Below are 15,016 nucleotides of genomic sequence, written 5' to 3'. Positions count from 1 at the left end.
GTATCTTTAACTCTTATTTTATTGACACTGTTGCCAATATTACTTCTGCCTTTTCCCTCCCTCTCCCAAACACCACCACTGTTTCCTCTCCATCTCATATACTACCTCAGAACTCTCCCAACACTTCATATTCTACTCACCACCCCTCTCCATCCACTGACACTCTATTACCAAATAGCATACAACTAACTCCTCAGTCACCTTTCAATCTCTCTCCTATCCCTATGTCCTATCCACCGGGGCGGCACAGTGGTGCAGTGGTTAACATTGTCACCTCACAGCAAGAGGTTCTCCGGTTCGATTCTCGGCTGGGGTGCCTTCTGTGTGGAGTTTGCATGTTCTCCCTGTGTTCGCGTGGGTTTCCTCTGGGTACTCTGGTTTCCTCCCACATTCCAAAGACATGCATCTGGAGCATTTCTCCCCGGGTCTCCGCTGAAAACAGGCTCTGTGGAACCTAGTCGGACTTTCCCGGTCAACAAATGATAAATAAATAAATATTTCAAAAACTGCTTCTAAAATTAAAGCCCTGCTCCAACTCTGCTGATAACATTCCTGCCAAATTTCTCAAACTCGCATCAGACTCAGTGGCCTACCCCATTAGCATTTTAATAAATAAATCCATACAGGAATGTTACGTCCCTGGCCTCTGGAAAAAAGCTACAATATTAGCACTTCGTAAAGGTGGTCCCTCAGCTGATATCTCCAATTTCCGACCCATTGCTATACTTTCCCCTCTCTCCAAAATTCTAGAAAAATGTGTTCAAAAAACTTTGAAACTAGCTTGTAAAACCTAAACGTGTCTCCCGTACTCAGCACAGGTGCCATGACGTGGCACACCCACTGCACTAGTCTCCTTCTTAGACATACTTAACAAAGCCTGAGATTCTGAAAACATTGTATCAGCCCCTTTCCTGCACTTATCAAAAGCATTTGACACTGTCTCCAATTCCACCTTCCTCACACAGCTTTCCAGTATTGGCCTATCTCCCCAGTCTCTTAACTGGTTCAAAAGCTACCTCTCTAACAGACAGCATGCTGTTAAATGTCAGAACTCTATTTCCCCTACATTCAAAACCCTACAGGTGTACCCCAAGGCTCAATTTTAGGCCCTCTTCTGTTTAATGTTTTTATTAATAATCTGCACCAAGCTATCCAGCAGGGTTCCATAGTCCAGTATGCAGACGAGTCCACAATTCAAACACACTAAAGCAAATCACCCAAGTTGCATTTACCTGAGTAGAAACCTAGCTTTACAAAAGTCACCTTTTTCTAAATCCTAAAAAAAAAAAACCTTATGATCATTCCCAAGAGAAATTCACCCATTAATATAGCTGACTTCGAAATATTCTCTCTTAACGCCACCAAAATTGAGTTAGTAACCCACACGAAGCTATTAGGAGTAATTATTGATAACAACCTTAAATTCGATTGTCATATTAAAAACAATATAAGCAAGACCCACAAAAAACTGGGGCTGCTCTACAACCATAACAAATTTCTCCTCCTCCCTTCTAAACAAGCATCAGCACTATCTTACCTTCTGCCTTCACTAACTTATGGTACTCCTTCATTAACTAACCTGCAGTCATCCCTAAAGGCTATATTAGAAACATGCTATAACAAGATTGCTAATAGTCACCATTCTACTCATCACTGTATTGCCCTAAAGCAATTACAATGGCTTGAACTCCCCCACTACCTACTCCTCCTCCAGCTCACAACCACTCATAAGCTGATACATAAACCTCAGAACTGTCCAGCACTCAGCCCCCTTTTTACCCTGTACAATCCAGCTCATCCTCTACGTTCTGAACACCAATATCTTCTCCAAGTACATAAACCCAAACTACCTGCAGGTCAATTATTATACTCCTGGACTATTTCCAAATATGGAATAACCTTCCAACATCTATCCGCCTGCAACCAAGACCTTCTAACTTCAAAAGCACACTGCACAGTCACTTCTCTTCCATGTGGATTTGTAACTGTTCAATTCCCTCCTCATCCATTACTTAAACTCAGTCTACTAATTAAACCCAGAACTCTGTATATATCCAGCTTTTCTCCTCATAATTCCTTTTTTATTTTTAAACGCCTAATGAATCTTTGACCTAACTCCCCCTTTTGATATCACTTAACTCCTTACCCGTTTCCACTTTCCTACTACTTTACTAATCGTCCTCTCTCTCCTATTCTTCTCATTGACCTTTAACCTTTTCTCTTCTCCACCTACCTCCTTTTCTATTTCTGTTTTACTTATTTCCTTACACCCATGCCATCATAAACACTTACCCATATGCCATTCTCACTAACCTATACTTCCATTTTCTATTTCTTGATCTAAATAATGCCTCAAATGATATATGCAGAAGTAAAAGAGTGTATCAGTTTTTTTTCAAAAATTACTGCATTATGATCTGTACTATTTACTAGTTTTTTACTGTATCTAACTTGTCTGTTTATACATTGTTATAGTCGGTCATACTTTATATGTAATTTTTAAACTTTCTAATAAGTTTATGTATTATCTTTTTTTCTTGTAATTTTATGTATTATTTTTTTAAGTACTTTTTATGCATTATGTTTTTAATTTTATGTGTTTTAGGTATGTTCTTTGGAGCTTTTCTCCTTGGGCCTCCACTGAAAATGGGCTAGCTTGGCCCAGTGGACTTTCCCGGTAAACAAACATCAATCAGTAAATAAATATTACTAGTGCATGTTTTATTTATGTTCTAATTTACATGTATAGCCATGTTGACAATGTGACAGGCTGTAATACTTTGTCTACAGTGCTTTTGCAGGATATATGTTCCAATGGGATAGGGCAACGAACTGCATTGTATTTATTATTCCATATATGTATAAATACAACACGTTTACCTGTGGTCTAAGTACAGATGTTTTCAATAGTTACTGTTATGACACGTGTCTCATGGCATGTAGAGCTTCTTAACTTTACACAGCACTTTGAATAATATGTACACAGTAGCATACATGGTTGCTGGGGGGGGGGGGGGGGCTAGCTTATGCAGATATTACTACCTGATACATCTTATAAGGAGTACCTGAGAGGAACACACTATTCTCATGTAAGAAGATATGAGTATTTACAAATGTCCTTCATGTGTCTGATACTGGAGGTAATGTGGGTGTTTTGACAAGCCTGTGAGAGGAACTGTAAACATCCATCAGCAGCACTTTTGGCCCCATATAGTTATGTTTGCGTACCTGCACAACACACTTTCTACAGCAGAAGTTGCCATGTTCTTCTCACTTAGCAAATCTTCTGTGGTATCCCTGACATATTTGTGGCCTTGTTGTGGTACACCTTAAGCATGTCATTGAAGTGTATCTAACAGTATGTATGGAACCAATACTCATTTGTGAATAAACCTATATGCTGTGATACACATTGCCTAAGCGTATGTTCACCTAGTGAAATGCATAATATTTATGAAACTCAAGAATAACATTTATGATACTCAAGAATACTGTAAGAGGCCAGCAAATGTAGCCACAATGTAGATTCCACATTGTCATTTTTGGGGGATTAGTGGACAATACCTGTCTTTGGTTATACCATATCCATCTTTCATTCCCCACAGAAATAGAGCAAGGCCATAAAGGCCCCCTACAGGTAGTGGTGAAGGGCATTACTTATGGCTGGGTGTTTTTGCAGGTGCAGTGTTACCAGAGTCCACCACCATGGAAATACAAGTGCCTGATATTGGCAAAATGTCTAGTTCTGATGATAATAATAATGGTAGCCAAATCATGGCATGGTCAAGGGTCATGATGTCAGTGTTGGACACCAGCAATGAGACATGCACATCCCCACTCCATTCCATGGACATAGCTTCTGTGCCTGTTGAACCAATCCTACAAATACAGGAAGTCACACAAGAACAGGAATATGCAAACATAAGTACCCAGAAAGGGATGCCTTCATCTGCAGTACACTCCTCCATGGTTGCTGCAAGCTCCACTGGGCGAGTGGAAGACACAGATGGGTTTCATGACAGTAGCTGAGCATGGGTGTACTGTCCAGTACCTGAGCTAACCATGTAAATGGCCACAGCCATATACAGGGATATAATACAGGAACAGGTTAACACCAGTACAGGCCTTGCTGAGCTGGCAGGGGTAGCACATTGCCTGCATGATGATGTCTGTGGGTACATGGGCCACATGTGAAAAATAATTATGGACATGCAGTGCAGGGAGCTCAAATATAGCAGGTGTTCCTGTGCAGCTAGACATCATGGCCAATGCACTTCCTGGGACCGGTCCACCTCCATCTCTGGTAGCAATCGCTGCCATGAAATGGGAAGGCCAGAGACACACATATAAAACCATGACCTCCACTCTGCCACCAGGTATTCAGAGAAGCATGTTGTGATGTGGACATCTACATAGGCAAGACATATGTACTAGGTCAGTTTGTGACATGGGCCACTGCTTACTTTCACAGAGCACTCTAATGTCTTGGCATAGATTGTACCTGAGACAATCCTAAGAGATGGCTTTTCCATGGATGGGACATGCACAATCTGCACCAATCTCCTAATCTCCTGTGGGTGCCCTGAACCACTCCAGTGTATACGGGCACAGTGCTACAACATTTTCTGTGGCTGTGTCTCAGCAAACAGGTAGTCAGACTTCTAGACTTCTGCAGTACTGAGCTTGACACACACGCACACACACACACACACACACACACACACACACACACACACACACACACACACACACACACACACACACACACACACACACACACACACACACACACAAAATGAAGAAAGCACACCCTCCTTAGCCAGTCCACCCAACTTTCTTAACCCACCAACAAATATCTGACACATCACAAAATGTTGTTTGCACATATAATCACACACACACAATTGTCTGTTGGTGGCACATGACACTGTGGCCATCCCAGGCTGAGCATATGATGATAACTGTACCTTGCCATCTGTATGTTGTTATGTAGGTAGCTTATGTCTGATGCACAGTGTGTCCCATCTATGCATGTTGGAACACATACTGGGTGATGGTTTGCATGTAGCACTTTTTATTTTCTCTATAGTTCTTTATTCCAACTCATAGTTATGGACCACGCATGGCCTCTTAGCCAGTGCTGTGGCATCCTGCTCCAGCCCTCCATCTGGAATAGTCCTTCCCCACAGATAGCTCCTCCACAGGCTCCTCCTCCTCATCAGGTACCTCATTCACTGCTAAAACTGGGATTTCCTCCTTCTGAATGCACTTGCCCTGCAGTAATTGTTTTCATATAATTATGGTATGTAACACTGTACAGACTGAAAACATCTTACTGCATAAGTCATACTACAGGGTACCTACATATCCATCCAGACAGCGGAAGCAAGCCTTCAGCAGGTCAAACTCATGTTCAACAATGATCTGGGTCTGTGACAGGTTATATTTATTTATTTATTTATTTATTCCAGTTTGGTGGCCGGGGAGGTCCACTGGGCTCGAGAGCCCATTTAAAGTTATAGCCATTCTCTGCCATGGTGTGGGGATGTCTGAAAGGCATCATTAACCATGATTTCAGGGTATATCTGGCATTGCTAGTAAGATGCCCGTGTGTAAAATTACACCAGGCAAATTGCTTGCATAGTCTGCACATGTCCCATGTGTAGTAGTTGTGGGTACTGCCTTGATGGCCTGCAGACACAATGTATATCATCATAACCTATGCATTACAGACCGTATTGCAGTTAATAGAGTGAACCTCAGCAGTTAATATGTCCTCTTCACTGCTACCCATATGGGACCATTATTGTGGTGGGGGGTGCACTACCTGGCCTCCCAATAACTAGCAAAATTGTTTATGCCATAAATTGCCTGTACGGTGTTGGTTGTCTCCTGTGTGGATAACTAGAAACTGCATATACTCCCCCACCTGATGTAGCATAGCAATGAAGAACTGTTAGACTATTCCTGAGGCAGATGCCTGGGATACATCCTCTGTGTCACCCCAATGGTCGCTGAAGAGTCTCTGTAGCTAGTATTGTCAAAGCTACACATATCTTGGTATCCACTTGGATAGGTACTCCTCACGTTGTTTGGACCTGCATATGAGGGTGATATATCTTAAACAGCTCCTTCATCATGCATCTCTCTGTCTACACAGTAACATTCCACAATTTCAGTGCATGGCGAGCATCGACATGTTAATCAAGAATGGATGACATAGCACCAACAACAATGATGATATGCAGCACTGTAAGTACCATCAGTGAGTACAGCCTGTTGCATACACAGATCTACCTCATACATGTTTGCATCATCTGTCTCCCTTAGCACCAGGATTTTACTATTTTACTGCATTAATTAACACTGGAGTTAGCCCCTCTTTGTGATACTATCAATAGATAGATAGATAGATAGATAGATAGATAGATAGATAGATAGATAGATAGATAGATAGATAGATAGATAGATAGATAGATAGATAGATTATGCTTCTGAATCACTCTGTCATGTTGTTTACCCTCATTTGCAGGTTGTCTGACTATTCTCAAGTTTACATCTTATGACTCTCTATTCAGGGAGACTAAGTTGTTGGATACAACTATTGTGTCACTGTTTCTATGGTAAGATTGTATACAGTTGACTACATTATACAGAGCTGTGTAATATCACGACTGCCGGTGTAGTTTTTAGATGTTTTATTTATTTTATTTTATTTATCTAATGAATTTGTTAACTGGGGTAGAGCAGTGATCAGTTCTGACCAATTTCAGTCTCAGCCTGGGGTCGATAATATGACCATCATACAGCATAAATAAGATATCAAAAATATAAAGTGACAGTGATAAAATACAAAGAATTTGCAATGCTAAGAATACAAATATAAACCAGTAAAGTGAGAGGAAAATTACATTAATATCAATATATATGTTTAAGTATAAAGTTTGCTTTACATTTAGGAATACAGAGGTGCAGTAAACAAACCTTAAAAGGGCTACCTTCTGTGACCTACTATACAGAGGCACAGTCAACTAATCTAAAAGGGTGGCGTAAGCCAAACATACTCTGGCTAAGCTTATAAATGCCCTAGGGCAGATAGCCTAGTATCAACCTATGGACCTATATATAAAAGCTTGGTATGCAGAAGCCTGGTGTGGGAGAACTGAAGAAATGAAAACTAGTAGAGCAGTTCAGATAGAGAAGAGATAGTGGTGGAGTTCAATTACGCAGCCTGTCGAATTCCAGGAACATTTAACGTGATTATGTAGATGAGATGTTATCAGTCCATGGAACTTGGGGTAAGATGAAGTGTCTGTGTTCGGGTAGGAAGAACTCCCATATTTGGAAATGATACTTGTGAATTTATGGTCAGAGACATGACGTTTGGAAAGTGGGATTTGTGTTAAAAGACCAAAAGACCAGTTTAATTCAGGATTCTGAAGTGAAGGGCTAGTCTTAGCTAGTTTTGTGGTTAAAGGAGAGAGCGAGAGTATGTCCATGCAGTAGCCTGAGTTGTGAGCCTAGAAGTAGGTTTGCTTTTTACTTAACTGGAAGTCATTTTGCCTTTTCTCTAGTTATAGAGTGTTGTTCATTTATTGGGGAATGAGTTGTATATCTACAAATGTTGTTTTCTAATGTTTGAATGGGAGGGGAGTTTTTAGTGGATGCTACAAAGACAAAAGGGAGGCAGAATTCAAGTTAAGGAAGGAAGATTCACTTCGCTATTGCAGCTCTGATTAGGTATGACAGAAAATGGAATATTTTTTATGCCCAGAAAAGAGGGGTATTCAGTGTTTCAGGTGTTTTTTTTTCCTAAGTGAATAAGGAAGTGAGTGAGGGGTCTAACCAGAAACCAAGGTACTTGAAGGATGACAATAGCTCCAAGGCAGAACTGTTGATGTCATAGATATTTACCAGCAGTCTGTTGTATACATTGTGTCAGCAAAGCATTTTTTACATGGAATTGCTACATGTGCAGTTTCTATTTTCTGTTTTGCTAGTTTCAGCAATTCACTATGTGAAGGTTTTTCTCCTTTCTCGAAACAACGGTGTGCAATCATGGAGTTAGTATATATAAGTAAGGGAACATGATCGCTGCTGTATTTTTCAGATATTTACCAGCAGTCTGTTATACAGATCAGTGTTGCAAACCGCACACGTGTGCATGTCTTACTTTGAATCACTGCATGTCGTGCCATTTCTGTTTTGCTGGCTGTAATAACTCACTGTGTGTAGGCTTGTGGATGAGAAAAATATAAGGCTGAGTTATTTTATTTACTATAATGTAGAGAATATTGGCTTGCTAAGTGATAATTCAGCAGTTGTTTATGTCAACAGGCAGTCTAGTCATTTTTCCCCCAAGTCAAAGTGAATGGTATGCCTGGCCAGTTACTTTACATATACCTTATCCTTGTCTGTACATGTGTATATGTATACACACACACACACACACACACACATGTATATATATATATATATATATATATATATATATATATATATATATATATATATATATATAGTGCTGTTCATTAACTAATATATTAGTACCATGATAGATAGCTTCCCCATTCCCCTGTAATGGATTGTGTGTAATCACACAATTAAATATACAGATACATAGATTTAGATATAGATATAGCTATATATATAGATATAGCTATATATATATATATATATATATATATATATATATATATATATATATATATATATATATATATATATATATAGATAAAGATAAGTGGGTTTATGACAGAAGATCAAGTTTTCAGAAAGAACTTCATATGGTTGAGAACTTGTTTGACTTTATGAAAACTCAAAGCATTTGTGTGGGGATAGGGTAACTTGCCCTTTATCCCACAGTAGTACAATATCAGAGTTGGTATAATTAATTTGCAAGGGGAGTGTGATATGTAGAGTTCTGATGTTTTCTTTCATTCAAGTTTTCAGAAAGTCGAACATATGGTCTTGACCATATGAAGTTCGAGTTTCCAAAAATTTGATATTCTGACCTAAAGCCATGTTTATCTATCTATACACACATACACAATATATATATATATATATATATATATATATATATATATATATATATATATATATATATATATATATATATATATATATATATATATATATATATATTTATATATATATATATATATATATATTTTTCCTATTTATTATAGTATGCTGGAAATTTCAAAAAAAACTTGTAAAAAATTATTTATTTGGTGATCATGAAGACAAGATAGTTGTCAAGACAGCAAATGGGCAAATTAGAAAAAGCTGAACATTGAGATGGAAGGAAAAATTTGGCACAGGTTATGAGAGAGCCGGTATCCAGGAGGAGTGGTTCTGAAGAAGGGAAGTCTAAATGAGAAGGTGAAAGCTAGACTCAGAGTCACTGCAGCCAACTGGTGCCACGGAGTGTCAAGTTGCTTGTGGCAGAAGAATGCCAAAACAGCTGAAAAGTAAGGTTTAAAAAGCAGTAGTGTGACCCATGTATCTGTACAGAACAGATACCTAAGCAGTGAAAGCAGAGCAGTTGAGGAAGCTTGAAGTGATACCTAAGATGGGTAGTGGGATAGAAGAAGAAGAAGAAGAAGAAATAAGGACATCAGAGCAAATGCCAAAGTAGTCCTAGTTGCAGAGAAGGTCAAGAAGTACATATTACAGTGGTTTGGTTACATGTGCAGGAAAGCTGAAGATTTGTTAAAGAAGATTTGTGGTAGACTGGAAGAATTCAAGAGAAATCAAGGATGTCCAACCAAGGGATGGTTGGACTAAGTGAGAGAAGACCTGCAGTAGTCAGACATGGTGATCACAGAAGATAGGATAGTGACTCTGAATTAGGAGAGGTGGCAAAAGTTGTCCCGACTCCCCTGACCCAATACAAAAAAAAAAAGGCTGACTATGATGATAATGATTATAAATAATGTATTTTGATGTAGCAGACAATTTTCTGCAATGACCAAAGATTGATATTTACTCAATAATCAATTACTGTGCATGAGTATATTAGGATTTACCCATGGTTGGTGTGGTTTGATCACAACGGCAAAGCTGAAATAATTAAACAAAGCCAACCATGGATAAATACTGATATACCCATGATGGCAGAGGATTATTGCTATTATATAATGACATTATTTAAGAAAGAAATTGCTTACCTTTCTTAAATAATGTCTTTATATAAGGGAGCTGTATGTTCCTCCACGTTCTTTCTTGTTTACTGAGATACTGCACATATGTATGGGACTTACGTTCCCAAGCTTGCAAAGTATATCACTGCTTTTCAGGAAAATCTCTGTTGCCTTTTTTTCCTGCCATTATAGCCTCTTAATGCAAGAAACCAGTAAAGGACAAAATAATGGGGGGGGGGGGCAAAGTTCCAAATATGGGGACACGTCTTAAATATTGTTCTTATAAACTTAAAAGTTGCTGGAATAAGGTTTTCATTTAATGTGCATTTTCTGAAGGATGTGAAGCCTGAACCTCAAATGTCTGCTATTATTTAATTACTTCAATCCCCAGTAGTTTGTCAGAAAGCTTCGATTTTTATGAGGAAGAGACCAAAACTATGAGGCAAAAATGTATTTATTTATTATTTATTTGCCATTTGTTAACTGGGTTAGTCCAGCTGAGCCAGTGGCCCGTTTTCAGTGGAGACCCAAGGAGAAAAGCTGTAGACGGTTATTACAAAGTTACAAAAAAAGAAAAACATCTGATAATGAAGTTTTATGCAAACATTACAATAATGTGCTTTACATGAGAACATTAGAAATTTACAAAAGGACTGAGAATGAAGTCTGCATAAACATTACATTAATGTGCATAACATGCAGTGCAAAAGTTAGATTTTTTTTTAATCAACAAAAAGAGTAAGAGATGCAAATGAGATCGGATACTTGCAAAAGGTGGGTGTTAAAAGTGTGAGAGGTAGTAAAGTGGTAAGGTGGGATTTAAGTTTAATCATTGCAATGACAGGTGTTGGCATTTAGGAGAAAAATTTTAAGTTCTGATTTAAAGAGATTTATGTTCGGATGTTAAGGGGGAGTTTGTTCCATAGGTTCATAGGTGGGTACTAAGCTATTGGCCCTAGGGCCTATATAAGCCTAGCCAAAAAGGTACCCTGGCTTTCGCCACCCAAGAAAATAATTTTCCTGTGCCCCTGTCGAGCAGAGCCACAGAGGTGATCCCTGGGGTGAGTTTCCTATTTCCCATCCAATCATCAAGATTTTTCTTGAAGAGTGCTAATGAGGAGCTTTGTTTGATATAGATAAGTTGTTTGTTCCAGAGTCTCTGGGACAGGAATCTATCCTTCCAGCATGTTCTGTTTATTGTGGTGACAAGATTTAGGTCCCTAGAACATGTAGCTTGGAGGGATTGTGATTTCTTTAAGTGGAGCATGTCCAACAGCTCTGGGTTTGACATAGCTTTGTATGTTAGGCAGAGATTGCCTCTGAGTAGGCCATATGTGACGGAATAAAGCTGGAGTTTTTTAAGACGGTCTGTGTATGGCATCTGTTTGAGGCTGGTAATCCTCTTTGTAAGGGATTTATGCGGCCTTTCCAGTTACTGTAGATGTCCTGTGAGGTACATACCAAAAGGGGCGTTGTACTCTATAATTGGTCTAATGAGTGATGAGTAGAGGGGAGCAATGACCTCTTTTTTCCTGGATGAGAAACCTTTTGTGATAAGGTGTGCCACTTAGAAGGATTTCCTGACTACTGCGGTGATGTGATTATTAAAGGAGAGATTACTGTCCACCTGTGTCCCAAGGTCTCTTATCACACTTTCTGTGTTAAGTAGACTACCATCTATTTGGTAGCTCATGGGTACAGAGTTTTTACCAAAGGGGATGACAATGCACTTTTTGGCATTGAGCTTGAGGCCATGGCTTTGACACCATGCATCTGCCTCAGTGAGGCCCTTTTGTAGGATGTCCACATCATTAGGAGTTTTGATTATGGTTCCTAGTTTGCAGTCATCTGCCAAAGACCTTCTGTGTTAGCCTGTATTTCAGAAACATAGATACCAAACAGGGGAGAACCCAGGACTGAACCGTGTGGTACTCCACTTGTCACTGGTCTTAAGTCAGATTTGGAGTCTGCTACTTTCACAATGTGGGTTCTGTCAGTGAGCCAGTTGGCAACCCATCTTGTGACATAGGGATTTATACCTAGATTAGTGAGTTCATCTATAATTCCAGAGTGGGGGATGGTGTCAAAAGCCTTGGCAAGATCTTGATAGGCTGTGTGAACCACCTTACCCTTGTCTACGGCTTTGATGACTGCTTCAAAGAAGTCTATCAGGTTTAGGAGACATGATCTGCCTTTTACAAACACGAACTGGGTAGGTTCCAGAGTTTGGAGATTACAAGTGTCTTTGTTTATAAGTTCCATGATGATACATTCCATGGCCTTGCAGTCCAGGCTCATTAGGCTAATGGGGCAGTAGTTCCCGGCATCTGTGTTGGCTCCCCCTTTGTGGAGTAGGATAATCATCACTGTGTGCCATGCAGTGGGCACAAAGCCTGAGGTGAGGCTATGATTGAACATGGTGCTTAGGTAGGGTGCCAGTTCATTCTGTAGTTCGTGAAGAACACAGCTTGGGATGTTGTCAGGTCCTATGGATGCTGTGTTCTTGGCTTTGGAGAGTGTGTTTTTTACCTGTGCAGCCGTGATTACAGGAACTTTGCATTCTTCTGGTATAGAGATGGGCCCTTTAGGGGTTGAGAGGGGGGTAAAGTTAGCACTGAACATATCTGCCAGGATGTTGGCAATATCAGTTGGTTCTGTATATTTAGTGCCTTTGTGCTGTAACTCAAAGCAGATTTGAGTGTTGCCATTGAGATTTTTGACATAGCTATAGAATGCTTTGTGGTTGTCTTTTGAATCAGTGGCACTTTTGTTTTTGTAACTAGCTTTGGAGGATTTTATGAGGGATCTCAGCTTCTTACTGAGGCTGTCCAGGGAGTTCCTCCAATCATGGGATTTTACTCTTTTTTGCAACAGTTTCTTTCTTCTCTTGTAGAGTTTGTTTATGGCAGGGAACCACCAGATTGTCTTCCTTTTTTTGGAGGATGGCATCTTGGTTCTGTTAGGATAGGAAAACCACAGTAAAAACGAACAAAATTCAAAAACAAGTGATCCGATCAGCAGTACCAAGGACACCCACAGGAAAATATGTATAAAAGTGTGTAGTTACACGAGTATAAATTCTTATATTCCTAATAATTGATTACATTAAATTATTGTAATTAAATTTTAGATACTTTTAAAGAAAAATATATATGTTATATTACTAGTTAAAAGTTAATATGTTGTTGTATTTGCAATACTTCTATTCCCCTTCTTAATAATATATACTCTTTAAATTGTGTATGTATTTTACCATGTAACAAAATAAAAAGTTAATCAATATTAAATACAATAGATGAACTGTATAATTAAATTTCTACTCAGTTTGTACATGAAAGAATGACCCTTTAGAATTCAATCAAGTGGACATGTATCAAGCATAAACCACAATGGTCTATGCCTATAGTCTTGCTGCTCTCATTCTCAAAACATTACTAATATTGATGTGGTCATTCAACCCGGGGGTCCTCCCCGCATCCAGTTTTAATTGCCAAAACAATTCCCGGTATTCTAGTTTGGTCTCCCAACTTCCCCCTCTAGGGTCCACTTCAACCTGTTCTACCACAAAAAACTTTAAATTCATGTTGGGACAGCCAAGGGAATGTTTGAAGAAAGCGTTAGAATCTTTCTTGATTCATCTGTTGTATTTAATATTGATTAACTTTTTATTTTGTTACATGGTAAAATACATACACAATTTAAACAGTATATATTATTAAGAAGGGGAATAGAAGTATTGCAAATACAACAGCATATTAACCTTTAACTAGAACTATAACATATATTTGTCTTTAAAAGTATATAAAATTTAATTACAATAATTTAATGTAATCAATTATTAGGAATATAAGAATTTATACTCGAAAAGGAAAGTTTTTTAAAAAAAGGGACAATGCTTAACAGCATTTATTATGTTTTTATAAGTTTTAATGTATTTTAATTGATTGGAATGCATTTAATTTCATTCATGAAATGTCACATGTTTAAACCTTGGGTATTTAAACCCACCATTGGTTTCATTGAATTTTGTTCTGAGGAAGCCTGGGACTGAACCTGGGTGAAAGCGCTTAACTACTTGTTTGTACTGTTTGGATTTTAGTTTCAAATAAACTACGTGATTTTTCATCTGTTTGGCGGATTCGTGTAACTACACACTTTTATACATATTTTCCTGTGGGTGTCCTTGGTACTGTGATCGGATCACTTGTTTTTGAATTCTGTTAGGGATAGCACAATCCATGCACTCATGTAAGTGCTTATAAAGTGCATTTGTGTAGGATTCAGCAATCGTACCTCTATTGTCTGTCTGCAAGGGTGTCATGAAGTTTGCCACTTCTGTCTTAAGAAGCGTGAAGTTGGCTTTGGGGAAATTTTGTATGGTGGTTTCCCTAATTGGGGGGGGTAGGGGCGGGATGTGGATGTATAAGATGATTAGCTTGTGGTCAGATCTCACCAATGAGGAATTGACCTCTGGTGTGGAACACCAGTCACCCATGTTGGTAATGATCAGGTCTAGGATATTGCTTCCCCTGATGGGGATGTGGATAAGTTGATACAAGGCATTGGAATTTATGAATTCCAGAAAATGTTGAGCAAAAGAGTTGGTACATGAGTAATTTTCCCAGTTAATGGTGGGGTAGTTGAAATCGCACATTATTAGGGTGTTGGGTTGCACCCTAATATTTTCCAGGGTATAAAGAAATGAGGATTATGAATCCTGGGGCATGGTGGGAGATCTGTAGCAAGTTACAATTTGGATTGCGGTCTTGCCCAGAGTTAGTTGCTCTTGGATAATCTTGGATGCATTATGCTCAGCAACTAGCCTGGAGGTGTGGATATCCTTAAAGAGTATGGACATGCCTCTGCCT

This window comes from Protopterus annectens, chromosome 12.part0, assembly GCF_019279795.1.
Source record: "Protopterus annectens isolate FY-2018-M chromosome 12.part0, PAN1.0, whole genome shotgun sequence".
In the NCBI taxonomy this organism is placed as follows: domain Eukaryota; kingdom Metazoa; phylum Chordata; order Ceratodontiformes; family Protopteridae; genus Protopterus; species Protopterus annectens.
This window is presented reverse-complemented; position numbering follows the sequence as displayed.